The sequence below is a fragment of the Delphinus delphis genome, chromosome 17 (assembly GCF_949987515.2).
Source record: "Delphinus delphis chromosome 17, mDelDel1.2, whole genome shotgun sequence".
Lineage (NCBI taxonomy): Eukaryota > Metazoa > Chordata > Mammalia > Artiodactyla > Delphinidae > Delphinus > Delphinus delphis.
The window spans coordinates 7110961-7138108 of record NC_082699.1 but is presented as its reverse complement, the minus strand read 5'-3'; positions in this window follow the sequence as shown (position 1 = coordinate 7138108).

The window sequence follows — 27148 nt, the reverse complement described above, 5'->3', positions numbered from 1 at the left end:
TGATCACCTTGACTCCTTCTATAAAAGATGTAATGAACACCTATCACTTTTGTGTTAGACTATTTGGTGACCATTCTCTACCCTCTACATCGAGTCATAACTAGTGATGATAAATTTTGTTATGAGTTATCTTACTGATCAATCATGGATTATGATGAACTATCCTTGACTCTTTCTTCTCCTTCGATTTAGCGTACAATCATCAGTCAATAAATTGTGTCAAACAATTTCCTTAACTTTACTGCTTCCTTCCCTCCATCCCAAAGCCACTGCTCTTGCCTGGTCTGTGTCTCCTCCCGTCTTTCACCACCCTTACTTGCCATCCTTCTCCAATCCCTCCTCAATTCCACAATCAGTGATAATTTTCTAAATGACAGATTTGATCTTAACCCATTGCTTACCGTCTTTGGGATGCTCAAGGTTTTTGATTCTGAATTAGAAAGTACCATATCTGGCCTTCCAAGTTAGGAAACAATGGGAAACGCTAGAAAGCCAGGCATCTAAACCAGCACACAGGATGAGGACTAAGTTAGGGCAACAAAGCCTCCCTCTAGATTCTATAACTGGATTTGGAATCAGTACAATTTTGGAATAACACTGAGGTCGGTTTCATGCTGAGATTAAGATTCGAAAACTAGGCTTGGTCCTAGGCCTTCAGAGTGGGGTCGCCCAGGCCAGCAGCCTCAGCACCACCAGGGAGCTGGTTAGAAATGCAGATTTCAGCCCCACCCCAGACCTATGGCACTGGAAACTCTAGGGATGAGACCCGAACAATTTCTGCTTTAACAAGCCCCGTAGATGATTCTGATGCCCACTGGGGCTGCACAACCACCGTCTTAGAGAAAGGAATGCGTCTAGGTCTGCCCATTGAAATTAAGGGGCCTAGCTCTGGAGAGAGGTGTCCTGCCATATCTGGGAAGGAGGGTTTTTATCCTGAGAGCACTTACAGCTGTGGTTCCCATCCGTGTTGCATATTAAAACCACTTGGGAAACTTAAAACTACTGATGTCTGAACCTTTCCACGGGTCAGTTACATCAGAAGCTGTGTGGGTGGGTCCCTGGTAGTGAGATACTTTAAACATACCCCAGGTGATTCTTCTGTGCAGTCAGGACTGAGAACTGCTGATCTGGGGGGATCTTGACCTCCCCCCTAAGCGTCCTCCCTTGCCCAGCTGCATAAATATAATTGCGCCCACATTTCTTGGATTGTAACTGTACTGCTGCTTTAAAATCAGGACCAGGGTACCTAGCCGTACTTCCAGAGCCAGCCCTGGTAGCCCTTGCTCAACTGCAAGGGCACTGCACTGCTCAAAACCAGGGCACCTTCTGTATGGCCCAACATAACAGTCCTAGACAGCGCTCCCGAGAAGTGCTGGAGAAGTGTTCATACCTGCTTCTGCCCTTCATCCTGTCCCCTTCCAGGCTGCTTCAAACAGGTGCTCGTGCATCATGCCCAGTGAGATAAGCAACTCTATAGTCATGCTTTACATTTTAACTCAGACAGGAAAACATAAAGTAAGACCTTGTTCTGTGTGCCATAACGTGTCTCTCCCCTTCCTAAACTTGTATTTTATTGCTTCAAGTCTGAAGTCATAAATCACTCCAAACTAATCTTTCATAGCTTGAAATTGCTTTTAGCATTAAAACAAACAAAAACAGATTATCTTTGGTGTTCTCTTACCAATCTCTTCTAACTCGTGATAAATATTAATTTTTCGGAAAGAGAAGTAGCTGTCGACTTGATAATTGATCTTTCATTTTGAACAATCAAAATTGATACATTATATAAAAATTAGAGATTTTATAACATGAGGCGAAAGTCTTGGCTATTGTGAATCACAGGGTGGTCCCCAGCCCAGAAAATCGGTACCGCTTAGAAGGATGTTAGAAAAGCAGAATCTTATACCCAACCCAGTCCTACAGATGCAGATTATAAATCAGAATTTGTATTTTAACAAGATCCCCAGGTAATCTCATCGCATATTAAGGTCTGAGAATCACTGGTCTTAGAAATGTTGAAGAAATTGCTTCAAACTCAGGTTAGAGGACCAATTTTACATGGTAGCTATAAATGCCCCCAGTATTTGACATATTAATTAAAATTACAGATAAATTTGGCTTTTCTTCCTCATTTAATGGAAAATAAGCTTGAAATTAATATACATGAAGGAAAACCATGGTTTCAGGAAGTTAAAGTTTATACAACTCTTCTCTGCCATAGAAAACCCACCCTCCAGTTACACAGGAATACTGCACGTTGCAAGAGGCAAGAAGAAGTTGTAGGACAAGGCAGGTCAAGATAGGAAATGGTTGCTAACAGGGCTGAGCCAGTGGCTAGAATGTTTGAGGGCTGCAGAATTTGGACTTCCTAGATTCAGCCATTCAGCAAACATTCTGGAGCATCTATTATATGCCAGAAATGGGGTTTAGTGTTTTCACTGTCTAGATTTTGGAGACAGGCACAGGAACAATGACAATGCAGCTTGATAAATGCTGTAAAAAAAAGTCATGCACTACTATTATGGGGACTCAGAAGAGGAAGCCCTAAATTGACTTGAGAAGAGAGAAGAGAGTCAGGAATAATTTCTTAGAAAGGGTGACAGGTGTCAATTCAGACAACTCGAGGTGAGTGTAGCTGAATTCCAGAAGGACAAAGTCATTTGCTTATGGGTTATCTGATGTCTTTTCAGAAAAATGAGCCTTTCAGGCGAAATCAATAGTCAGGCTTATAACCGAATAATGTTTAAGGGAAAGCCCTTGAGGAACAAGTGGTGGTTGAAGGAGACATGGGGAGGGTTGAGGCTCAGGCCAGAGATGGAGAAGGAAAACCTTGAAAAGAACAGGAATGCTTCCTTCTCCATCAAGGAGGAGATGGTAGGGGACGAGATTGCAACTAAGGAGGCAATTAACTTGAGAGACTTTGCACCTAAAAGCTCCCGTTTTCTCTGTAAAGAAGAATGCAAGTTCTTCGGAAAAGAGTGAGATGGGCTGAGGAAGATAAAAGAGGAGGGCACTGCACGTCAGAATTGCTTTTCTGCTAATGTGACATGGAATTTACACGGGACACTTAAAAAAGGAAGCGGTGAGGGTCCATGTGCGGGTTGAAATCACGACTTTGACATAGCAACCATCCTCCAGGTTGTATGATTTTGTTTAAAAATGTTCAGCAGTGCAAGATGCTTGAGTTCATTGAAGTTTCCAGGGCTGTGGTGTGAGTGCAGTATGAAGACAAAGGTGGAAATATATTGAAAATGAGGTCAGGAGCAACTGAAGTGATGTATTATGTACTTGTTAGGCTTTCAAGTATATATGAGTCACCTGAACACCTTGTTAAAATGTGAATGCTGATTCGGTAGCTCTGGCCTAGTGACTACAAGGCTTCATTTTTAACAAACTCTCAGATGATGTTTATTCTGGAGTTCCATAGGCCACACTTTGAGTAGCGAGTTCTAAGCTGTGTAAGGGTAGAATTAAAACCCAAAGTGGTGATGTCTTGGGAAAAAAAAGAAAGGGATAAATATACTGAATATCAGAAAGCAATGATAACACTTTGTATCCATTAAGATGGCTATTAGTAAAAATAATAACAAAAATGACAAATATTGATGAGGATATGGAGAAACTGGAATTCTTGTACACTGCTTGTGGGGATATAAAGTGATAATATGGTACGGCGGCTATTGAAAACATGGCGGTTCCTCAAAAAATTAAACATAGAATTAAGATATGATCCAGCAATTCCATTTCTAGTTATATACCCAGAAAAATTGAAAGCAAGAACTCAAACACATAAGTGTACACTCATATTCACAGCAGCGTTACTCACACTAGCCAAAAGCTGGAGACAACCCAAATGTCTACTGATGGATGAATGAATAAACAAAAGGTAATATATACATACAATAGAATATTATGCAGCTTTACAAAGGAAGGAAATTCTGACACACTACAACGTGGATAACGTGGAGGACATCATGCTAAGCGAAAAAAAACACAGACATGAAGAGACAAATATTGTATGATTTCACTTATATGAAGTACCAAGAGTAGTCAAATTCATGGAGATAGAAAGTAGAATGGTGGTACCAGGGACCAGGAAGAAATGGATAACATGGAGAAACACTGTTTCATAAGTTCTGAGTTTCCGTTTGTGATGATGAAAAAGTTCTTTTAGAAAATACTAATGCTGGGACTTCCCTGGCAGTCCAGTGGTTAAGACTCTGTGCTTCCAATGCAGGAGGCATGGGTTCGATCCCTGATTTGGGACCTAAGATCTCACATGTCACGCGGCATAGCTGAAAAAAAAAATACTAATGCTTAGCTTCCACTTCTACAGAGTTGGCTTAATTGCTTTGGGATGCAACCTGGGCACCAGGATGTTTACAGTCCCTAGGTGATTCTAACATACCATCAAATTTGGGATCCACCACATTAATTTCAAGAGAAGAGCAAAAAGGTTTTTAAAATAAGGATTGACAACCCTTGGAGGACATTTTTTAATTCACTTTTTGAGGAAAGTATACAGCAGCTTTCAGATGTTTGCTTTTGTCTCTGTAGACTAGCATTCAAAACTGTCTTAACAGAAAAATGAGTTTGTTGGTCCAGTCCTTCTGTCACATATTTTGATTGACATCATACAAAATCTTCATACTCAGGGCTCTGTCTGATCAAGAGGAACCAAGAGCTTGGACCAGGTGAGCACAAAGGTACCAAGCAGGGTACTAGTTCCATTAGGTTCACAGTGTACCTTGCTCCCCTCACGACTGCATCCAGTCTCTGACTTCTCTGAATGTATCACTCCAAGAGAAAAACAAGAGGAATTGGAATCAAAAGGAAAGAAATGGGGATAATAAATGTTGTTATCATTTTCTTACCATCAGATTTTTGTTTGCTGAAGGAAATTGAAATGTCTGGGAAGACTGACCTAGAGCATGACAAAATAATCACTGAAGAAATGTAGTTGCCTCTAATATGTGATTCCATGGTTACCTTGTCTGAAAAGGAAGCCTTCCAATAACCAGCACCTTTCTGCAAAGTATATTAAAGTCCCTTCTAAGTTGAGGCAATAATCATGAAGAAACAAAGATTGTTGAATATACCAAGTCAAAGTTTCTTTCAAAAAGCTTGATATTACCTTTTACTAAAGAGGCCAAGAGATCTTAAAGACCTAGTCTTATAATTAGAATGACCTTAAGACATTCTTTTGAGGATATATAAATTCTGATATATATAAATTCTGCATTTATACATAATGTGCCTAAGGTTTCAGTACTGACCCTCAGTTTAAAACACTTGCCTTTTTTTTTTTTTTTTGCCTCAGCACTGAGAATTATTCCAAGTTACTTAAATTCCAAGTTACTTAAATTTTGAAATGTAGAAATAAAGAAAGGCCTCTCTATTTCCCAATATACTTGTAATTCAAAGAGAAACTACTCACAATTCAGATTCAACTTTGGTGGTAGAGGCAGATGTCAAAACCAAACCACAGTGGTATATGAATAACATGACCCAAACTACCTAACTCTGACTTAAACACTCTTTACAGAAAATAACGTATTAGATCCAAAAGCATCTCTTAAACTCTGAAAGAAGGTATTTGTGCTCTTACTGATCTTAAGACAACATAATAAATATAGCAAGCAATAAGCAGTCCAAAGGCATTTTGGTACATGTATTATAGTATATCTGAAATATAGTATTGTTAGCAATGCTACCTGATAGGATAAAATAAAGCTTATCTAATGGGGAAGTCTCTTCCCTATTTAGAAGTCATCCTTTTTTTAACTGTCCTTGATCTACAAAGCTATCCAAAGAAACTTTCCAGTGTAGTTAGCTAAATTCTTTCAGTTATAAGTTACTCTCTAAAAGTAACTTTGGCACTTTCAAAGGCTCATTAAATCTTTCTGGGCCCTTGGGTATCACTAAGGAAACTGCTACAATAATTTGCTAAATGGTACCCTCTGGGACCTGAAAAAGTTCTTGTTCCTTACAGAAGACTAACTTGCTCTCAAAAAGAAATTTACTTCCTACCAGGATATGGCTAAGACCCTTTGTTTATGGCTATAAAAATTGTTTAAGGGGGTTAAATCAATTATTTATTTTAGACACACTCTGTGATCTAAAAAACTATTATTTTTTACTATCGGAGTTTTATTTATTATTATTATTTTTTAAAAGCACTAACCTAGCTGTCCTCTTCTCACTAGTTAGTTTGCCCACCGGGAGAATCATCTATTTAAATGGTGTGAGGAGCTTGGTCTGCCTTTAATTCCAAATTGGCTGTTCTGGAAATGCATCAGCTGTTTCTTTAAGGCCCAAAGAAGTTTTATAAACATTGCTCTAAGTTTAAGTGAAACTAGAACTATCTTCAAACTCTTAAATGACATAATCTAAATAAACTACACTAACATCTCTAAAGGAATTTCCATTACAGTAATGGAAGTGGAGATGAAAAGCTGCATTAAGAGTTATGTGGTCTAGCTTTAGTGTTCTCCCAGTATTTGTGTTTGTTCATTTACTTCCTCTACCATCTTGTACTGTATTCAACCAAATAAAGTATAAAATCAAGCTCTTGGGGCTTTATGTGCCTAAAGACTTTTAAAGTTTTGTGAACATAGCAGTAAAAGAAGAAACAGGAGAGGGCTGGATCTAAAAATTAAATCTGGCATTTATGCACAGATAGAAATTAAAATCACAAGGAGAAAACAAAGTTCCCCAGGACAGCCCCCTGCAACCGCTTGCTCTATTCTTGGCTTGCTTTGCAAAGGGGAGATGGGGACCTGGCCCTGTATGTAGTTAGTAACAGGTAGAAATACGGATTTGGGGAAGTACTGACATGAAAGCAAAGGAGTCATAGAAACCTGGCATAGATACCACCACTCTCCATCTTTAGGGACATGTACCCAGACCAAGCCTCAACGGGAACAGGCAAATCTAAAGTTATTTTAGATTCCAAAAATAACTTGCTGGATACCACCAAATCAGCAAGATAGCTTATATCTGACTCATAGGGTGCTAGTGATTTTAGGGGGATTTACAAAGCCGCAAATAGTATTGTTATGCCAATTTACAGGTTAGTAAAGGAAAACTCACCAAGATTAAAGAACATGGAAGCACAGATCTAGTAAATGGCAGAACCCAGATCAGGGATCCTGTTTCAGCTGATTCCAGAACCCATGTTCATTCTACTATATCGTGACATCTAGGGAAGAGTTAACTTACTTTAGAGCATTAAATATAGCCCAGTCTCTACAATCTCCTCTTTCTGTAAGTATAAGTTATCAAGGCTTTCTAGGTCTTACAAGAAGCATCAACAAATAAATGCAGAAAACTCTGAATCAAATATGCTAGTCCTGACGGCCTCCTCAGAGCCTTTAGTATATTCTAAGGTGCCCTGTGAGCCCCCATACTGTGGACATGGGAGGCTTTGATTTTCCTCTGAGTTTTTATAGCACTCATGTTCCAAGAAACACTTTAGGAAATGCATCTGCAAAATCTCGCTGGCTAGTGAAGTCAGTTTCTTTATGGTGACTTTGTGTATCTCCATTCTCACCCATGTTATGATGATTTAAAGCTTAATTCTCAAAGGTCAATCTAAATCCCCTTATGCCCAAGCGCTATGATACGACTCATTTTTCTCCTCTGTAACTACAAGTATTGAGAACATTTATGGAGATCAGAAATGTGAGTGCAGAAAACTTACATTTTTTGTTTTTTAACCTCCCCACTTGGAGGACTGAGAGTAGTAAAATTATTCCTTAACTCTTCATCTAGAGTTTGGGGAACCTACAGTCAATCCAGAGGAAGACCTTCTCTTGTTCCTTTCACACCCCTGTCCTCTGATTTCTCCCTCTGCTGCTCAAGTTTGTTTTCCCTACTAGGTCTTCATAGATTGCTATTTCCTTTTTATCCTCTCCCACTCCCAAAGCATGTGTTTGGACTTTATACAGAAGTAGATAAAGGGGATATATATACTTCTGAAGAGTTTTCCTGGGGGCTGTAGCTTAAATTTAGACCATCATGAGGAGAATTGACTTAAGAAATATGTCAAGTCCTGATAAACTCTACGTATACAAAGAGTGATAGCACCTAACCAGTGTTATGATAAGCTTCAGTGTAGTGGCATATACTATATAGACTCTGGGTGATCTTGGGCCAGTTACTCACTTATCTATGTCTTAGTTTTCCCATCTTTAAAACAAAGATGATTGTAATACCTACCTACGGTTGTTTACATGTGAATAAGATAAAACATAAAGGACACATTAAACAATGTCTAGTGCACAGTAATTACTCAATAAACGTTAGCTGATATTTTTTGTACAATGATACATTATTTGTACAATGATTCCCCAGAAAGGCCAGCCATCAGTAATTTAGCAAGACTTGATCATTTCCTTATCTCACAGAGCCCTGTCAACTGGTGGTGCGGAAGGAGGGCTGTGGTAGAGAGGGTCATTCCCATCTGACGATGGAATGAAAGGTCAGTTAAGGCAGGTCCTCAGAGGAAGTAGTGGGGTACAGTTAGAAAGGACTATGGGTTAGACACTGTCCACGGAACCTACTCTTACCTTGGGCATTGGTGGGACCTCTCCCTCCATCTCAAGTAGTTACTTTCAGAGATTAAGAAAATCATTCTTAATCAATGTTTGCTAACATCTGTGAGTTTCCTCTTAGAATAAATTCTTAGAAATTAAATTATTGGTCTGTGGGAGAGCTTCTGAATTCAAGTCCATGTTTTAAGTCTTTGGTTCATCTTGAAATTTTTTCTCCCAGAGAACTTGCTTGTTCTTTTCCCAATCATCTGTGTATATAAACAACTATTTTCGTATCACCTTGACCACACCAGGATTCCTATATTTTTAAACACTTTCTATTTGATAAATAAAAATATCTATTGATTTTATTTGGTTTTGAGCACTAGTTATTTTGACCATCTTTAAATATGTCTACTGATAATTACATTTCTACTGTGAATAGCCTGTTCATAGCATTTGCCCATTTTTAAATAAATGACTCTATTTTTCCTTTTTTTCCCTTGAAACAGATTACTCTTGTTTGCTTGGAAAATGCCTTACCATACATATTTTTCTCCCAATTTTATGGTTTCTCCTGTTTATGTTTTTTATTCATATGTTTTCATGTTTTATTTTCACATCTGATTTTTATGTTTTATTTTCACATTTTATTTTCAAATTATTTTAAAAACAGAGCATCCCAAAATCATTACCCTTTGACTTTAATGGAAATACATCTAGCTTTAACTTTACAATAGACTCAATTTGAAATATATTATTTAATATATTAAGGAAGTATCATAATATTCTAACAAGATAGTTTACTACATTAAATCATTAAAATGGTTAATTATATTATTAGATTTCTTAATATAATGTCTCATTGTACTCATCTGTAAACCCTGCTTAATCATGACTTTTTATTAGTTTTTTAACATAGTAAGTTCAATTTTCTACTTTAGTTTTTGTACATATTTTTATAAATGAAATTGGCCTGCACTTAACATTGTAACATTTTTCTGGAAGTTCTTATAAGTGAAAAAAAAATAGGAATTATGAATATTTATACTTATATAGCTATCTAAATATATGTTAAAAATATTATATAATTAACTGAAAACATGTTGGAAATGATGAGACAGTTTCAGTTCAGCATCTTTTAAAGATAATCCTAAAACAAGATTTGTTTTTTGAAGTAACAATATAGTACTGACCCATTAAAGTTTTTCTCAACCTTACTTGATTTCTCAGAATTAAAATAATGCATTTTAATATGAAATTATCCATTTCATGAAAACTTTCTCATTTATTAGAAAGTTTTACATATTTCTCTTTTATATTAAAAATCTCTTACCTAATTCATGTTTTTCTATATGTGTTTTCTCTGTTTCTTGTAATATTATCACACATTTACCTTATCAGTTTAGTTTTTGTCATTTTCATATTATATACTCCAGGGTTGATTCATCAGTTATTCTCTTTTATTTGTTATAAATCATCAACCTTTTTTAACACTACTAACTTCTTTCTCTTCCAATATTTTTATTTTATTTTATGATTTCCTTTCTAATGTATGAAGATGACTCAATATTTTCTTTCTTAGTTATCTAAGCATTTAAAAGCTTTAAGGGTATTTCCTCACCAGTACATATGTTTCTCTTGGGATTTTAAGATGTATTCTTCTCACTACTGTTACTTTCTGACACTATTTCCAAGTGGTTAGGAAATGTTTAGTCCTTTTGTTATTACTTATGTATGCAATTCATTTCCTGATAGAATATGGCTTGTATCTTTTCTGCTTTGGAGAGTTTCTCCTTTGTTGGAATTTATTTTATTTATTCATTTTTTTATATACCAACATTCCCTAACAGGAAGATTATACACACACACAAATACGTGTGTGTGTGTGTGTGTGTGTGTGTGTGTGTGTGTGTGTGTGTGTGTATATACATCTTACATATGATTTCATTAATTATGTTATTCAGTCTCTAAAATTATTTAAAATTTTTTTCTTACTTTATCTGTCAAAGACTGAAAAATACTCTTACAGTGTTTCAATTGCTCCTCAAATTTTTAGTAGTGTTTAGCTTTATATTTTTCATGTTATGTTGTTCACCTCAGGTAATAACTACAGATTTCATCTTCTTTAATCAATAAAATTGCTTTCTTTTATCCTGGTAAACGCCTGTGGCCTAAAATTCCACTTTGTTTGATGTTACTGTAACCCAAATGACCTCAGACTTCATTAGCCTGTGGGTACTAAGGACGTTTCATTAATATTAATACCCTAATTTGCTAGCTCATTAACCCCTACCTGCCTAACAGTAGGACCTTGACCTCTACTTAGGAATTCCCTAGGCAGTATCCGACATGTGGTCTGGAATCTGTAATCTACTCTTCATCTCTACTGGCTGCTCTTTGAAGATGGACTCTGGGCTCCTGCTGCTTTTTCCAACTGCTGCTGCTGCTGCTGCTGTGTATGACTGGCCTCCAGCCCAGAGACATTCAGTCCTAAGGGCACCATAATGGTGAAACTATCTTCCATGAGATCAGAGGAGACATCTTTTAGAGGCGTTCTCCTATGAAAGTGTCTTATTGGGAAATCAATGAGACTACTACTTAGGTTAACATTCAGCCTTTCTTTTTCCCAAGAGACATATTTGTTGAGAGAAATTTGAGTTAACTGTTGTGCAACTCAGTACAAACACTCCTCTCTAAACTCCAGACCTGTTGTGAATTCTGGTTCATCCTGTTAAATGCTCTTTGCACAGACAACTATTCTCTCAGGGACCACACCTCCTTGAAATATGGATTCTTTTGCAATGCCTTCTCTCACATTTTGAAAGGCACGTGTGTAAAATAATGCTTTCATTTTTAGAGTGCCCATTATTTTGCTAGGCATATTGTGAATGATCTTACTTAAACCTCATGGTAACCCTATGACAGAGGGGCTGTGATTATTCCCATGTTGCTGATGAGAAACCTGAAGACAGAGAGGTTACTTAACTTGCCCACAAAAAGCAAGCTACTGCTATAACCACCACCCTTTCATACTACTGCTTCCTCAGTCTTGGGTTCTTTATTTGATTCATCCTTCTGGTAACTAAAGTGTGTCATCAGGTACATTTTTCATGAAAAGTACTTCAGGTTGTCCACTCTGAATCCTTAAATAGAGGCTTTATTTAATGTCTTTACTGTTTCTTTACTCATGTGTGACAGCATTTGGGTTATTCTTTCTCTCTGTAAATTGGAAGTATAGCATGATGTATAACACTTTAAGGATCACCAGGGTTATTTCCTTAAAATGCAGATTTCTGGCAAGAGTTTATATAATTCTGGTGCAAATCGTTTGTGATTCACACCTTGAAAATCATTGTATGGTGACTGGCATTACAGTCTGCCATCAAGTTCCTGCTTTGTTCTTACTGGTTCCATGGCAATGAACACATTTCTTAACCTCTTTAAGCCTCAGTTTACTCATCTGTAGAATGGGACTAATGATTACACCTATTTCTTATAGTTGTTTTAAGGATTAAATGAAATAATGCTTATTAATACACAACATAGTTCTGGAAAGTAAGTAATAGACAAATATCTGCTATTTTCATAGTAAGTATTATTAGTTGTCATTCCATTTTCTACCTTTACATGGTGTACAAAATAATAATATAGCCACCATTTTTTTTCTTTAAGATTTTCCTGATTGTTTTTCTTCTTGGGCACTAGGAGCAGTATATCTTTATCTTAGAAAAAAATTTTTAAAGTATAAATGTGGTATTTTTGTTCTTTTAATTAACGTTGCTAGTTCATAATAGCCCCGTGATGTACCTCATTAGTTCAAGAAAGTTTTTCTTCTATTTTGTCTTTCAGTAATTTTTCTACTCTGAGAATTTTTAACTCTTTCACTATATTTTGGGAAAGTTCAAAACTATGCACATTAGGTTGTCAATTTGATAAAGCCGATGCCAGTTCTACTTGTTCCTATGTCTAATGCCATTTAAATGGTATTATAGAATTATTAATTTATTCAGTTCTTTCATTTGCTCTGTCAGGTCCCCTAAATTTTCAATCACCTCAGTTTTCTTTTTTTTCATTGATAGAACTGACATTTTCTTGAATTTATTTAAGATTTCAAGACAGCAGAATTCTAAAATTTATGTTGCCCATAAATATCTTTCTCTGGAGGGAATAAAGAGATGGACCATACTTGGTGTTGTGGAAATATGAATTATGGATTTTTAGCTTAGGTCTAAGATAATGATGAAATCTGGAATAGCAGAGGTAAGAACATGGTGGAGATAAAAATTTTTATTTTACTGAGTTTTGGTTACATGTGGAAAATCCAAATAGAGCTGCCTAACAGAGAAATGGGTATTCAGATCTGGATTTCCAGAGATAAGTCTTGAAAAGCTAAGTCTTGTCCAGAGATAAGTGTTTCAGATATTACTGTACACTAGATAATAGAAGCAAAGGAAGTCAACCAAAGAGAAGGTACATGAGACAGGGGCAGAAAGTGTGACATTGGAGAACAGCCACTGATTTCAGTGATGAGATGAAGGATGAAGATGGTCCACTGGACCATGAAAAGAGGTGACTAAGGAAACAGAGGAGGAGAAATTCAGGAGAGAAGACTAAAAGAGGACTGACCAGTGACAAATGCTGCAGAGGCCAAGTAGTATGAGAACTGGGAGGAAAGGACAAGATTTATGAAATAAGTTGTGGAAGAGTAGGTTTTGATGAAACATTATAAGTACAGGAAAGGTAGAAAAATAGCAGCAATATGTTTAGTCTGCACCTTCAATGAGTTTTTTTAATGTACAAAAGAAGAGAGATAAAAATGGGAGAGATCAGGCATGAATTGCATTAAAAGTTGGGAGCCAGTTGAAGTGAAGAAGCTGGAAATACAGATAGCATGCTAATAATTAATGGAGGGAAGTTCAAAGGATGTGAAAAAGAATGGGGATAAAGCACAGATGGAGGTAGGTGTTATTCTTGGACCGAAGAAACTTCTGAGATTAGATAGAAGGGAGCATACATGTGTAGACTCAGTAGATTCACAGGAGAGCAGAGGTAGCATGTTAGAAACATCTGTGTAGAGAGTGTGTCAGAGGATTTAAAGAATATTATGGAAAGGATGTATTAATTCCAATGAGGATGCTGACATTAGAGAATGTCAAAGTAATTTGAGTGTCCATATCATACTGACAATAATAAATTCATAATAAAACTAACCTATCTATATGGTTAATTCAGTTTTCTTTTTCTAGAAGCATTTAGTGTCTTGGGTACATTGGCATAGTATTTGCAGGGAATATATGCCAGAGAAGAGATAAGAAAGCTGGATCAATACAAAAGAGGGTTTGACATCTACCCTAATCAGGAGCTAGGATGGTTAAGTTTACCAGATAACTGCCATATGTCTGGGGCCTCTAGTGAAAATGCAACCATGTGTCACCATGTTTTGAGTCACATCAACACTATCATCGAGACACCATTGGGTCAGGAATAGGAACCCAAAGGCAACCAACAAAGGATGGGGCTATGAGATGTGCCTGGTATGAAAAGTCTGCCCAAGGGTGATGTCTTTGTGTGTTACAACACAACTAATCCACTTTCTCTGTGATATGTACATGATATAGTAGGGATGTGCATTATAAAACAATACCTGAACTATGGGATAAAACTATAAGACAAAAATGTAACAAAAAGAACATGGAAGCATAAAGAAAATAAATGTAAGAAAAAGGACAAGTTAAATTTTTAAATTTTACCTAGCATAGCTTAATTCTAAATTTTTTAAAAATGGCAGTTCTTAATGACTGTTGGCAGTGAACTAAATAGAATTACAAGTTTGCATTTTTCTTCATAATGGTTGTAAGATTCTTAAGAATAAGGATTACATAGCATTACATATTACATGTAAAAAACTTTAGTAATTATATATGTTAATCAATTTCTCTATTAGCAAAAATAGAGCATTGCAAAATGATGTAGTTTTATTTTGGATAATAAAGATTTGAACTATTTTTTAGTTGGGAACCAAGATTTGAAGTGGGAGAGTCACTAAGTTTCTAAAAGAAATAAAGACTTGGAGACATTTTACTCTTTCCCATCTTGGTGTTAACCTTCAGGAGCTGGCACCAAATAGTTAGGCTATTGTTTTCGGTTTTATCAAAATTCATTTTCAAACAATCCTATTTGCAAGATAAAGAAAATGGAATATCCAATATGGATTTTTCTCTGCTGTCTTAAATATCTTGCTGAAGTGTAGTGGGTTGAGTTAGGGCATTTCATAGAGGCAATCAACTCCCTTTGCAAAGATTCTTTAAAAAAGAATAATAATAGTAATAATAACAGTTGGAGACCCAGAAATTAAAGATGAATAGCTGATCCAGCCCCAATTTTTTTTTTCATATTTAATGTCTATTTGTTTAGACAGCCCTTGGGTTTGTGAATTTATTATTATTTTTCCTGTTATACAAAATGCTATTTCTGTTGAAGTGCTGCTGGATTTGGAAATCATTCTCATGACTAAATATTTGTTTGTCTCAGAAGAGCACGGTGTGCAGCTATGCTGCCAGTGGGTGCTCAATAAAGATTAATGGATGGCCGTGCAAAAATTAAAATAAAATAAAAAATAAATGAATAAATAAATAAATTAAATTAAATAATAGAAACCACTGATCAATCTCCTGAAAGTTTGTCTGGCACTCTAAGAGTTATCTTATTATTCTTATATATTATTCTTATATTCTATATTCATCATATAAAATCTATGATAATTACAACAACCTTATATGGTGAGTACTATTGTATCCACATTAGAGTTTAGGAAACTGAAGGTCAGAGATATTATGTGACGTGTCCGAGTTCCTACACTTACCTAGGTGTTGTACCAAGAATTTGAATATAAAAATTCATCTTCTTTCCTCTCATATTCATTACCATCTGTCACACATAATTTGTATATAAGTCAATACGGGGGACTTAGTTTTGTGGAAATATGGTATCCACATTCTTGAAAGTACTAAAATAATATCTGTGGTCTGTTTCTAGGGGCATTATCATAGCATTCTAAGAGAAAACTTTTGAAAGATTATTATTTTTAAATTAGTCACTGTATATACACTAAAGCTCTAAGATTAAAAAAAAAAGACCAGCCCTTTAAAATTTGTTAATAATATAATAATCTGTGTATTTAGTAAAAGGCAAATAAGATACAATAATATAAGAAACTGATTATCATATATAAAAGCATAAATTGAATCAAAGATTTTAAATTTTCACGATGATCTTTAGGGAATTATCATATTTTAAGAGAGTATGGAAGTTTGAAGTATATATTTGTATGCAAGACTAAATGTCAGGCTAGAACATCATTTCATTCGTTGATACAGGTAACAAATACTATATATTTTGTAAAAAATCAATTTAATTGTACAATGAACATCATGAGAAAATTATACTTTGCAGAAACACTTTAAGACAATTATAGCTCAATTTTGCTTCTCCAGAATGACAAATGGCAGAACTGTCCCCCACACTCCCCTGCCAATAACATCCTTAAGTCAAAAAGGGCCAGAAGATTAGATTACAAATTCTAATATTTCTTGCTACAGTAATATTTTAATGTCATTACAAAAGAATAACATTCGGCCCTCTGGTAATTATTAAATTAAGCGCTAAATGTTTTATAGCATGTATGAACTCAGAATAGAATCTGCAGTATGAGGAAAATCTGGAAGGCTATCTATTCTAACACTTCATCAGCACTACTCCCATTATCTGATGAAGAAATTGACCAACCTCGACTTGAACATGTCCAAGTTTATAGGACTCGTTACCTATTATGGGATCCCATTTCCACAAAGTTCAGTTGTAATTCTTACAAGGTACTTCTTTGAACTGAATTCTCTCAAAGTTGTATTCATTTGTCTTAGTCCTACCCTCTGAGGTTAAACTAACAAACTATAATCCTTTTTCCATATGGAACTACTTTTATTTGAAGACAGCTATCAAATCTCTTTGCATCGTCTTATCCCAGATGCTTCAACTATTTTGACCTGGAGACCCTCACCATCTTAGTGACTCTCCCCTGAGAAAGTTCCACTTACTAAATGTCTCTGAATGATAGAAAGTAAAGCAATGTTATTGCTCATTATTTCAGGAGATCCTTAGGGTGAATAGATTTAACATCCATAATTCTGACTGTTTTAGAGCAAATTTAAAGGCCCAGGACATGAAGTAATTAGTAATTTTGGCAACTGAAAAATTTGAATTGCACAGGTTCTAAGACTGCTGTACAGATGCAAATCACTTAATGGATAAGAGTGAGTGAGAGAACCTGATGAGCCAACATTCATTTATCCATTTAGCTCTTTGATTCTATAATCCTCAATGCGCTTATACAGGGTAACTTTTGTTACAGTGCATGTGTACGTGTGTATGTGTCAGTGAAAAGCGACCACAAAAATAAAGTCAACTGACAGTGTTGTATTGAAGGCAAAGTAACATTAAAAGGCCTAAGAATGTCATGACGATAGCCACAAGAAAAGATTTTGATAATTCATTCTTGAAATTAATCTGATATATGACATGATTGAGTCTACCATATATGTTCTACATAAATTCTTAAGGCAATTAATTAAAATGTCAAAATGATTCTCCAACCAGTATAAATTTTCTCATCTAGTGATGAATAACAATTTATCAATAGGTAATTAATTTCTGGGCTGATGATATATCCAACAAATGCAAAACTCCATGCTGAAATGTGATTTGGGAGTCAAGAGAATTGAACATTTCTGCATATAGTAAACTTATGGATTCAAGATAGGTCTTCATAAATATCAAAGGTCTACAAAACTTCTTACGACATCAGCTAGGATAACACTAGAGATTTTGTAGTCAAACACACTCTGTTAACTGAAAGTAAAGGATGTAGCATAACAACTTTGCATAAAAAGCCTCAGTGTTGGACTCTATAGTAGGCTGGATGATGGTCACCCAAAGATATCAGGTCAGAATGTATAAACTCTTAGAATTTAGTAATAAAAGATAAGTAGAACAATTAAAATGGGCAAAAGATAAAAATAGACACTTCTCCAAGGAAGAGGTACAAATGACTGATAAACACATGAATGATGCATGGCATCATTAGTCATCAGTTGACAAAGATGTGGAGAAACAGGAATCCTCATACTCTGACCCTGCTGGTGGAAATCTAAAATGGAGCAACTGTTTTTGGAAAACAGACTGACAGTTCCTCAAATGATTAAACATAGGATTACCACATGACCCAGCAACTTCATCCAAATGAAAAAATATGTCCACACAAAATCTTGTACATGAAAGTTTAATAGCAGCATAATCTATAATAACCCAAAGGTAGAAATTACCCAAATGTTCACTAACAGATGAGTGGATAAACAAAATGTGGCATTTTATACAACATAGCACGAAGCCATAGAAAAGAATGAAGTATTGATACATGCTACAACTGGGATCAGTCTTGGAAACATTATGCTTAGTGAAAGAAGCCAGTCACAAAAGTCCACATATTCTATGATCACATTCATATGAAAGTCCAAATTAGGAAAATTTTTAGAGACAAAGTAGATAAGTGTTTGCTCAGGGTTAGGGTGAGGGTAAGTAGGTAATAAGGGCTGTTACTAAATGATACAGGGTTTCTTTTTGAGGCCACAAAAATGTACTAAAACTGACTGTGTTGATGGTTGCACATATCTGTGATTGATTATGCTAAAAATCACTGAATCATATGCTTTTAACGGATTAATTTTATGGTATAGGAATTACATCTCAAAAAACTGTTTAAAAAATGAGATTAGAGAGGGCAGACAGCAGAAGCAAGAAGAACTACAATCCTGAAGCCTGTGGAACAAAAACCACATTCACAGAAAGATAGACAAGGCTATGTACCAGATGAAGGAACAAGATAAAACCACAGAGAAACAACTAAATGAAGTGGAGATAGGCAACCTTCCAGAAAAAGAATTCAGAATAATGATAGTGAAGAGGATCCAGGACCTCGGAAAAAGAATGGAGGCAAAGATCGAGAAGATGAAAGGAATGTTTAACAAAGACCTAGACAAATTAAAGAAGAAACAATCAGATGAACAATACAATAACTGAAATGAAAACTACACTAGAAGGAATCAATAGCAGAGTAACTGAGGCAGAAGAATGGATATGTGACCTGGAAAACCGAATGGTGGAATTCACTGCTGTGGAACAGAATAAAGAATGAAAAGAAATGAAGACAGCCTAAGAGTCCTCTGGGGCAACATTAAACGCAAGAACATTCGCATTATAGAGGTCCCAGAAAGAAAAGAGAGACAGAAAGGACCCGAGAAAATATTTGAAGAAATTATAATCAAAAACTTCCCTAACATGGGAAAGGAAATACCCACCCAAGTCCAGGAAGCGCAGCGAGTCCCATAGAGGATAAACCCAAGGAGAAACATGCCGAGACGCGTAGTAATCAAATTGGCAAAAATTAAAGACAAAGAAAAATTATTGAAAGCAGCAAGGGAAAAATGACAAATAACACACAAGGGAACTCCCATAAGGTTAACAGCTGATTTCTCAGCAGAAACTCTACAAGCCAGAAGGGAGTGGCATGATATACTTAAAGTGATGAAAGGGAAGAACTTACAACCAAGATTACTCTACCAGGCAAGGATCTCATTCAGATTTGAAGGAGAAATCAAAAGCTTTACAGACAAGCAAAAGCTAAGAGAATTCAGCACCACCAAACCAGCTCTACAACAAATGCTAAAGGAACTTCTCTAGGCAGGAAGCACAAGAGCAGAAAACGGCCTACAAAAACAAACCCAAAACAATTAAGAAAAAGGTCATAGGAACATATATATCGATAATTACCTTAAACATGAATGGATTAAATGCTCCAACCAAAAGGCACAGGCTTGCTGAATGGATACAAAAACAAGACCTATATATATGCTGTCTACAAGAGACCCACTTCAGACCTAGGGACACATATAGACTGAAAGTGAGGGGATGGAAAAAGATATTCCATGCAAATGGAAATCAAAAGAAAGCTGAAGTAGCTATACTCATATCAGATAAAATAGGCTTTAAAATAAAGAATGTTACAAGAGACAAGGAAGGACACTACATAATGATCAAGGGATCAATCCAAGAAGAAGATATAACACTTATAAATATATATGCACCCAACATACGAGTACCTCAATACATAAGGCAACTGCTAACAGCTATAAAAGAGGAAATTGACAGTAACACAATAAGAGTGGGAGACTTGAACACCTCACTTACACCAATGGACAGATCATCCAAAATGGAAATAAATAAGGAAACAGAAGCTTTAAATGACACAATAGACCAGATAGATTTAATTGATATTTATAGAACATTCCATCCAAAAACAGCAGATTACACTTTCTTCTCAAGTGCGCACAGAACATTCTCCAGGATAGATAACATCTTGGGTCACAAATCAAGCCTCAGTAAATTTAAGAAAAGTGAAATCATATCAAGCATCTTTTCTGACCACAGCACTATGAGATTAGAAATGAATTACAGGGAAAGAAACATAAAAAACACAAACACATGGAGGCTAAACAATACGTTACTAAATAACCAAGAGAACACTGAAGAAATCAGAGGAAATCAAAAAATACCTAGAGACAAATGGCAATGAAAACATGATGATCCAAAACCTATGGGATGCAGCAAAACTAGTTCTAAGTGGGAAGTTTATAGCTATATAAGCCTACCTCAAGAAACAAGAAAAATCTCAAATAAACAATCTAACCTTACACCTAAAGGAACTAGAGAAAGAAGAACAAACAAAACCCAAAGTTAGCAGAAGGAAAGAAATCATAAAAATCAGAGCAGAAATAAATGAAATAGAAACAAAGAAAACAATAGCAAAGATCAATAAAACTAAAAGCTGGTTCTTTGAGAAGATAAACAAAATTGATTAACCATTAGCCAGACTCATCAAGAAAAAGAGGGAGAGGACTCAAATCAATAAAATTAGAAATGAAAAAGGAGAAGTTACAACAGACATCGCAGAAATACAAAGCATCCTAAGAGACTACTACAAGCAACTCTATGCCAATAAAATGGACAACCTGGAAGAAATGGGAAAATTTTTAGAAAGGTATAACCTTCCAAGACTGAACCAGGAAGAAATAGAAAATATGAACAGACCAATCACAAGTAATGAAATTGAAACTGTGATTAAATGAAACTGTGATTAAAAATCATCCAACAAACAAAAGTCCAGGACCAGATGGCTTCACAGGTGAATTCTATCAAACATTTAGAGAAGAGCTAACACCAATCCTTCTCAAACTCCTCCAAAAAATTGCAGATGAAGGAACAATCCCAAACTCATTCTATGAGGCCACCATCACCCTGATACCCAAACCAGACAAATGTACTACAAAAGGAAAATTACAGACCAATATCACTGATGAATATAGATGCAAAAATCCTCAACCAAATACTAGCAAACAGAACCCAACAACACATTAAGAGTGTCATACACCATGATCAAGTGGGGTTTATTCCAGGAATGCAAGGATCCTTCCATATATGCAAATCAATCAATGTGATACACCTTATTAACAAACTGAAGAATAAAAATCATATGATCATCTCAATAGATGCAGAAAAAGCTTTTGACAAAATTCAATACCCATTTATGATAAAAACTCTCCAGAAAGTGGGCATAGACGGAACCTACCTCAACATAATAAAGGCCATATATGACAAACCCACAGCCAACATCATTCTCAATGGTGAAAAACTGAAAGCATTTCCTCTAAGATCAGGAACAAGACAAGGATGTCCAGTCTCACCACTGTTATTCAACATAGTTTTGGAAGTCTTAGCCATGGCAATTAGAGAAGAAAAAGAAATAAAAGTAATACAAATTGGAAAAGAGGAAATAAAACTGTCACTGTTTGCAGATGACATGATACTATACATAGAGAATCCTAAAAATGCCACCAGAAAACTACTAGAGCTAATCAATGAATTTGGTAAAGTTGCAGGATGCAAAGTTAATGCACAGAAATCTCTTGCATTCCTATACACTAATGATGAAAAATCTGAAAGATAAATTAAGGAAACACTCCCATTTACCATTGCAACAAAAATAATAAAATACCTAGGAATAAACCTACCTAGGGAGACAAAAGACCTGTATGCAGAAAACTATAAGACACTGATGAAAGAAATTAAAGATGATACCAACAGATAGAGAGATATACCATGTTCTTGGATTGGAAGAATCAACATTGTGTAAATTACTATACTACCCAAAGGAATCTACAGATTCAATGCAATCCCTATCAAATTACCAATGGCATTTTTTACAGAACTAGAACAAAAAATATTAAAATTTGTATGGAGACACAAAAGACCCCAAATAGCCAAAGCAGTCTTGCGGGAAAAAATCGGAGCTGGAGGAATCAGACTCCCTGACTTCAGACTATACTACAAAGCTACAGTAATCAAGACAATATGGTACTGGCACAAAAACAGAAACATAGATCAATGGAGCAAGATAAAAAGCCCAGAGATAAATGCACGTGCCTATGGTCAACTAATCTATGACAAAGGAGGCAAGGATATACAATTGAGAAAAGACAGCCTCTTCAATAAGTGGTGCTGGGAAAACTGGACAGCTACATGTAAAAGAATGAAATTAGAACATTCCCTAACACCATACTCAAAAATAAACTCAAAATGGATTCAAGATCTAAATGTAAGACTGGACACTATAAAACTCTTAGAGGAAAAAATAGGAAGAACACTCTTTGACATAAATCAAAGCAAGATCTTTTTTGATCCACCTCCCAGAGTAATGAAAATAAAAACAAAAATAAACAAATGGGACCTAATGAAACTTCAAAGCTTTTGCAGAGCAAAGGAAGCCATAAACAAGACGAAAAGACAACCCTCAGAATGGGAGAAAATATTTGCAAATGAATCAATGGACAAAGGATTAATCTCCGAAGTATATAAACAGCTCATGCAGCTCAATATTAAAGAAACAAACAACCTCATCCAAAAATGGGCAAAGGACCTAAATAGACATTTCTCCAAAGAAGACATACTGATGGCCAAGAAGCACAGGAAAAGCTGCTCAACATCACTATTTATTAGAGGAATGCATATCAAAACTACAATGAGGTATCACCTCACACCAGTTAGAATGGGCATCATCAGAAAATCTACAAACAGCAAATGCTGGAGAGGGTGTGGAGAAAAGGGAACCTTCTTGCACTGTTGGTGGGAATGTAAATTGATACAGCCACTATGGAGAACAGTATGGAGGTTCCTTTAAAAACTAAAAATAGAATTACCATATGATCCAGCAATCCCACTACTGGGCATATACCCAGAGAAACCATAATTCAAAAAGACACATGAACCCCAATGTTCATTGCAGCACTATTTACAATAGCCAGGTCATGGAAGCAACCTAAATGCCCATAGACAGAGGAATGGATAAAGAAGTTGTGGTACATATATACAATGGAATATTACTCAGCCATAAAAAGGAAAGAAACTGAGTCATTTGTTGAGACATGGATGTAACTAGAGACTGTCATACAGAGTGAAGTAAGTCAGAAAGAGAAAAACAAATATCGTATATTAATGCATATATGTGGAACCTAGAAAAATGGTACAGATGAACTGGTTTGCAGGGCAGAAGTTGAGACACAGATGTAGAGAACAAATGTATGAACACCAACGGGGGAAAACCGCGGGGGGGTGGGGATGGTGGTGTGCTGAATTGGGCGATTGGGATTGACATGTATACACTGATGTGTATAAAATTGGTGACTAATAAGGACCTGCTGTATAAAAAAATAAATAAAATAAAATTCAAAAGTTAAATAAATAAATAATGAGATTAATCTCTTTATGGTGGAAGAGAAAAATACCCAAGATGCATTGCTAAATTTTTAAAAAGTTGTCAGAGTGGAAAAAAATCAGTAGTACAGGATGGAGTGATATTCCAGATCCTACTAAGAAAAATAATGATATAATTAGGTAGAAGAGCTGAAGGATTACCTCTGGCTAGAGGGATGTCAATGTTTCCTCACAGTATTCAAATTCCTTTTATAGTTTCAGTCTGAAATTTTGTGCTTAAAATCTGGGACATAGTTTTATTTATATCTTTGGTCACTACTGTACCATTTTTAACTTCTAGTAGTCCTAATTTTAATTTCAAAGAGCGTTTTCTTGTTCTGAGTTTTTCATTTTTTCATAGAAGTCTGTTCTTCTATTATGGCTATAAAGTCTTTGACTCTTTGGGTCCTGGGTAGCTATGTCCATTGCTTATTTTACCTTAGCATATTGACAGCAGTCAGGGGTACGTCAAATCAGAAGAAGGCCCTTACTATGACAAGTTCAATTATTATAAAGTCACAATAGAATTCTAGCTATTTCTAGGCAGATAGGTTCATTTACATTAAAGGGTGGTCCTTCAGTTTTCTTCTCATGGTGCAAACTTCAAGCTCACAATCATGCTACATTTATGGGGCCTTGGTTGGATTGACACATCATGGATGTTGTCAAATGATGGCACCATTTTTTCGCCTCCCTGGGTAGTGCCCCTTGTGCATACCTACTGACTGTTTTTGGAGGGTCTTCATGGAGCCTGAGAGCCCTGGAGCTCACTTTTTAAACTAATTCTCTGTCCATTCTGGCTTGTGTTATCTCTGCTTTGTTTCATCTGTCACCATGCACACATCTGTTCTTTGTCTTCCAGAACTGTATTAATAACTTCAGTCCACTATTGGCCTTCATTCCTATTTGCTATTGTGGGTTTATTCACATTTATACATCTCCATTTTCATTTCAATGGTGTTTTGTAAGAGCCAGGGATACGTGTGTTCTCAGGCCACCATCTTGAGCCAAGAAATACCAGAACCAAGAAAAATGTTAAATGGTATTTTTATGAACAAAATCCTGAATAGTAAAGCCATACCCAGAATAGAAGAAATGTAAGTGGAAAATACCACCTGGAAGAAGTAGATTTTTACTAAATTTGGCAAAATGTTAAGAGCAGGGCTTAGTCAAAATTACAACCACCATCCCCACTACAAAACCAGATGAAGTCAGGGGAAGTTGTAAGGTATAAGGTGACACTAGAACACATAGGAAAGGAAGGTCTAGCTGGGAGAAGGGTTAAAAAAAGACCCTAGTCACATGAGGCTATGAGTGCTACATTTTTTTTACAAAATACAAAACAATGAGGCTCTGTACATTCTTGTAAAGGAGGATGACAGGAAGAATGCAAGGTTTAGAGAATATTATCATACCAGTTGTCTGAGCAGTAGACTGGATCAAAGACAGACTAGAGCAAGTGTGTTGCTGTGGTCCAGGAGTGATGGTCTTAGGAATGAGTGGAGGATTGTGGCTGTGAGGACAGAAAGGCAAGAAGTGAACAGGCCCCTTGCTGCTTGATTTAGCTCCATTTACTATATTTTACTTTTAAAAAGGAAACAACAAAACAACTACAAGAAAACCAAACAGTATCTGAAACAAAATGTCATCTGTGAAATCAGAGTTGTAGATAAAACAGGTGGAGATTATATTATTTTTCTACTTTTCTATATTTTATAAAAATCAGGGCTTCCCTGGTGGTGCAGTGGTCAAGAATCCACCTGCCCATGCAGGGGACATGGGTTTGAGCCCTGGTCCAGGAAGATCCCTCATGCCATGGAGCAACTAAGCCCGTGTGCCACAACTACTGAGCCTGCACTCTGGAGCCCACGAGCCACAACTACTAAAGCCCACGAGCTACAACTACTGAAGCCCACGAGCCACCACTACTGAAGCCCCCACACCTAGAGCCCGTGCTCCGCCACAAGAGAAGCCACCACAATGAGAAGACCGCGCACCACAAAGAGTAGCACCAGCTCGCTGCAACTAGAGAAAGCCCACACGCAGCAACGAAGACCCAATGCAGCCAAAAATAAATAAATAAATAAAACTTTAAAAGATCATTAAAACAAAGTGAAAGAAATAAAGAACAAAGGGAAATCGTAAGAATTGTAATTGGTAAGCATTGTACCTACAAATTCACAGCATGGGCTTAAATCCCAGCTCTACAACTCACTTGCTCAGGTAAAACTGACGATTGACTTAAATTCTGAGTCATAGATACCTAATCTTTAAAAGGAGGTTGCTAGTAATAGTGCCAACTTAATAGAATTCTCAGGAAAATAAACTATGATGATGCATGGAAAACTAAGGTTGCTTATTGCCATTACACAGGTCTTGCAATTTTTATTTTTTAAGACATGGAATCTTACAGAGAAATGAGGCATATCTCAAACTATGCAAACTATTACTGAAAAATCAAGTGTTTTGCCACAGTAATTTGTATTAATAAAAAATAGAAGAAACAATATCTTAGCTTAAGTAATTCTAAAAATTACTCACTGAATCTTGCTTCTTATGCCAATTAAAAAATAATTTGTCTATGACTAAATTTCCTTATTAATTCAACAAATATACTTTAATAACAGAATGCATTATAGCTTTACATTTTGAATATTTCCAAGTGATCTAAAATTATTGTTTCTAGATCTCCAATACATATAGCCACTAGCAGATGTCCACATAGCTAATTCTGCTCAGTAATATACTGACATGAGGACTTCTTGTGTATTACATATGAGTTTTGAGAACAAAATTTCCATCTGGAATTGAAAAATTCTGAGGCAAAACCAAGAATACCAGAGTTACTCAGATATAGGAGGTACTGTTTGTGGTGATTCATTTTCACAATATTATTTAAATCAATTTTTGTTTCATGTCTAGGAGATACAATATCACCAGAATACATCTCAGTCTGCTCATTCCTTACTCATGTGAAAGACTGTTTGGAATGGTTGTCAGTGGAAATTGCTATGGGAAACTGTATGAAGGTTCCTCAACAAGTTAAAAATAGAAGTACCACATGACCCAGCAATTCCACTTCTGGGTATTTACCCAAAGGAAAAGAAAGCACTAACTCAAAAAGATATAGGCACCCGCATGTTCATTGCAGTATTATTTACAATAGCTGAGATATGAAAGACACCCAAGTGTCCACCGAAGATGAGTGGATAAAGAAAATATGGTATATGTACAGTGGAATATTATTCAGCCGTGGAAAAAGAATGAAATCTCGCTATCTGCAGCAACATGGATGGACCTCAGGGCATTAAGCTGAGTGAAATAAGTCAGACAGAGAAAGGCAGATACCCAATTACCACATGATCTCACTTATAGTAGAATCTAAAAAAGAAAACCAAAAATAAATAACAACAGCAACAAAAACAAGCTCATAGACACAGGGAAGAGATTGGTGGTTGAAAGAGGTGAGGGAATGGGGATGAGTGAAATATGTGAACAGCGTAGAAAACAAACAAACAAACATATAGTTAGGAGCAAAAAAATCAAAAATAAGAAAATAATAATTCTCAGTAGTGGTGTGGTTTTCATATCCTTGTTTTAATGGCTAAGGAAAGCTCAGTGGTTGTTACCGTGCCTTCATAAGTTGAAGGGAAGAAATGACAGGAAACAAGGGTAAATTTTCTCTTATACTTAGA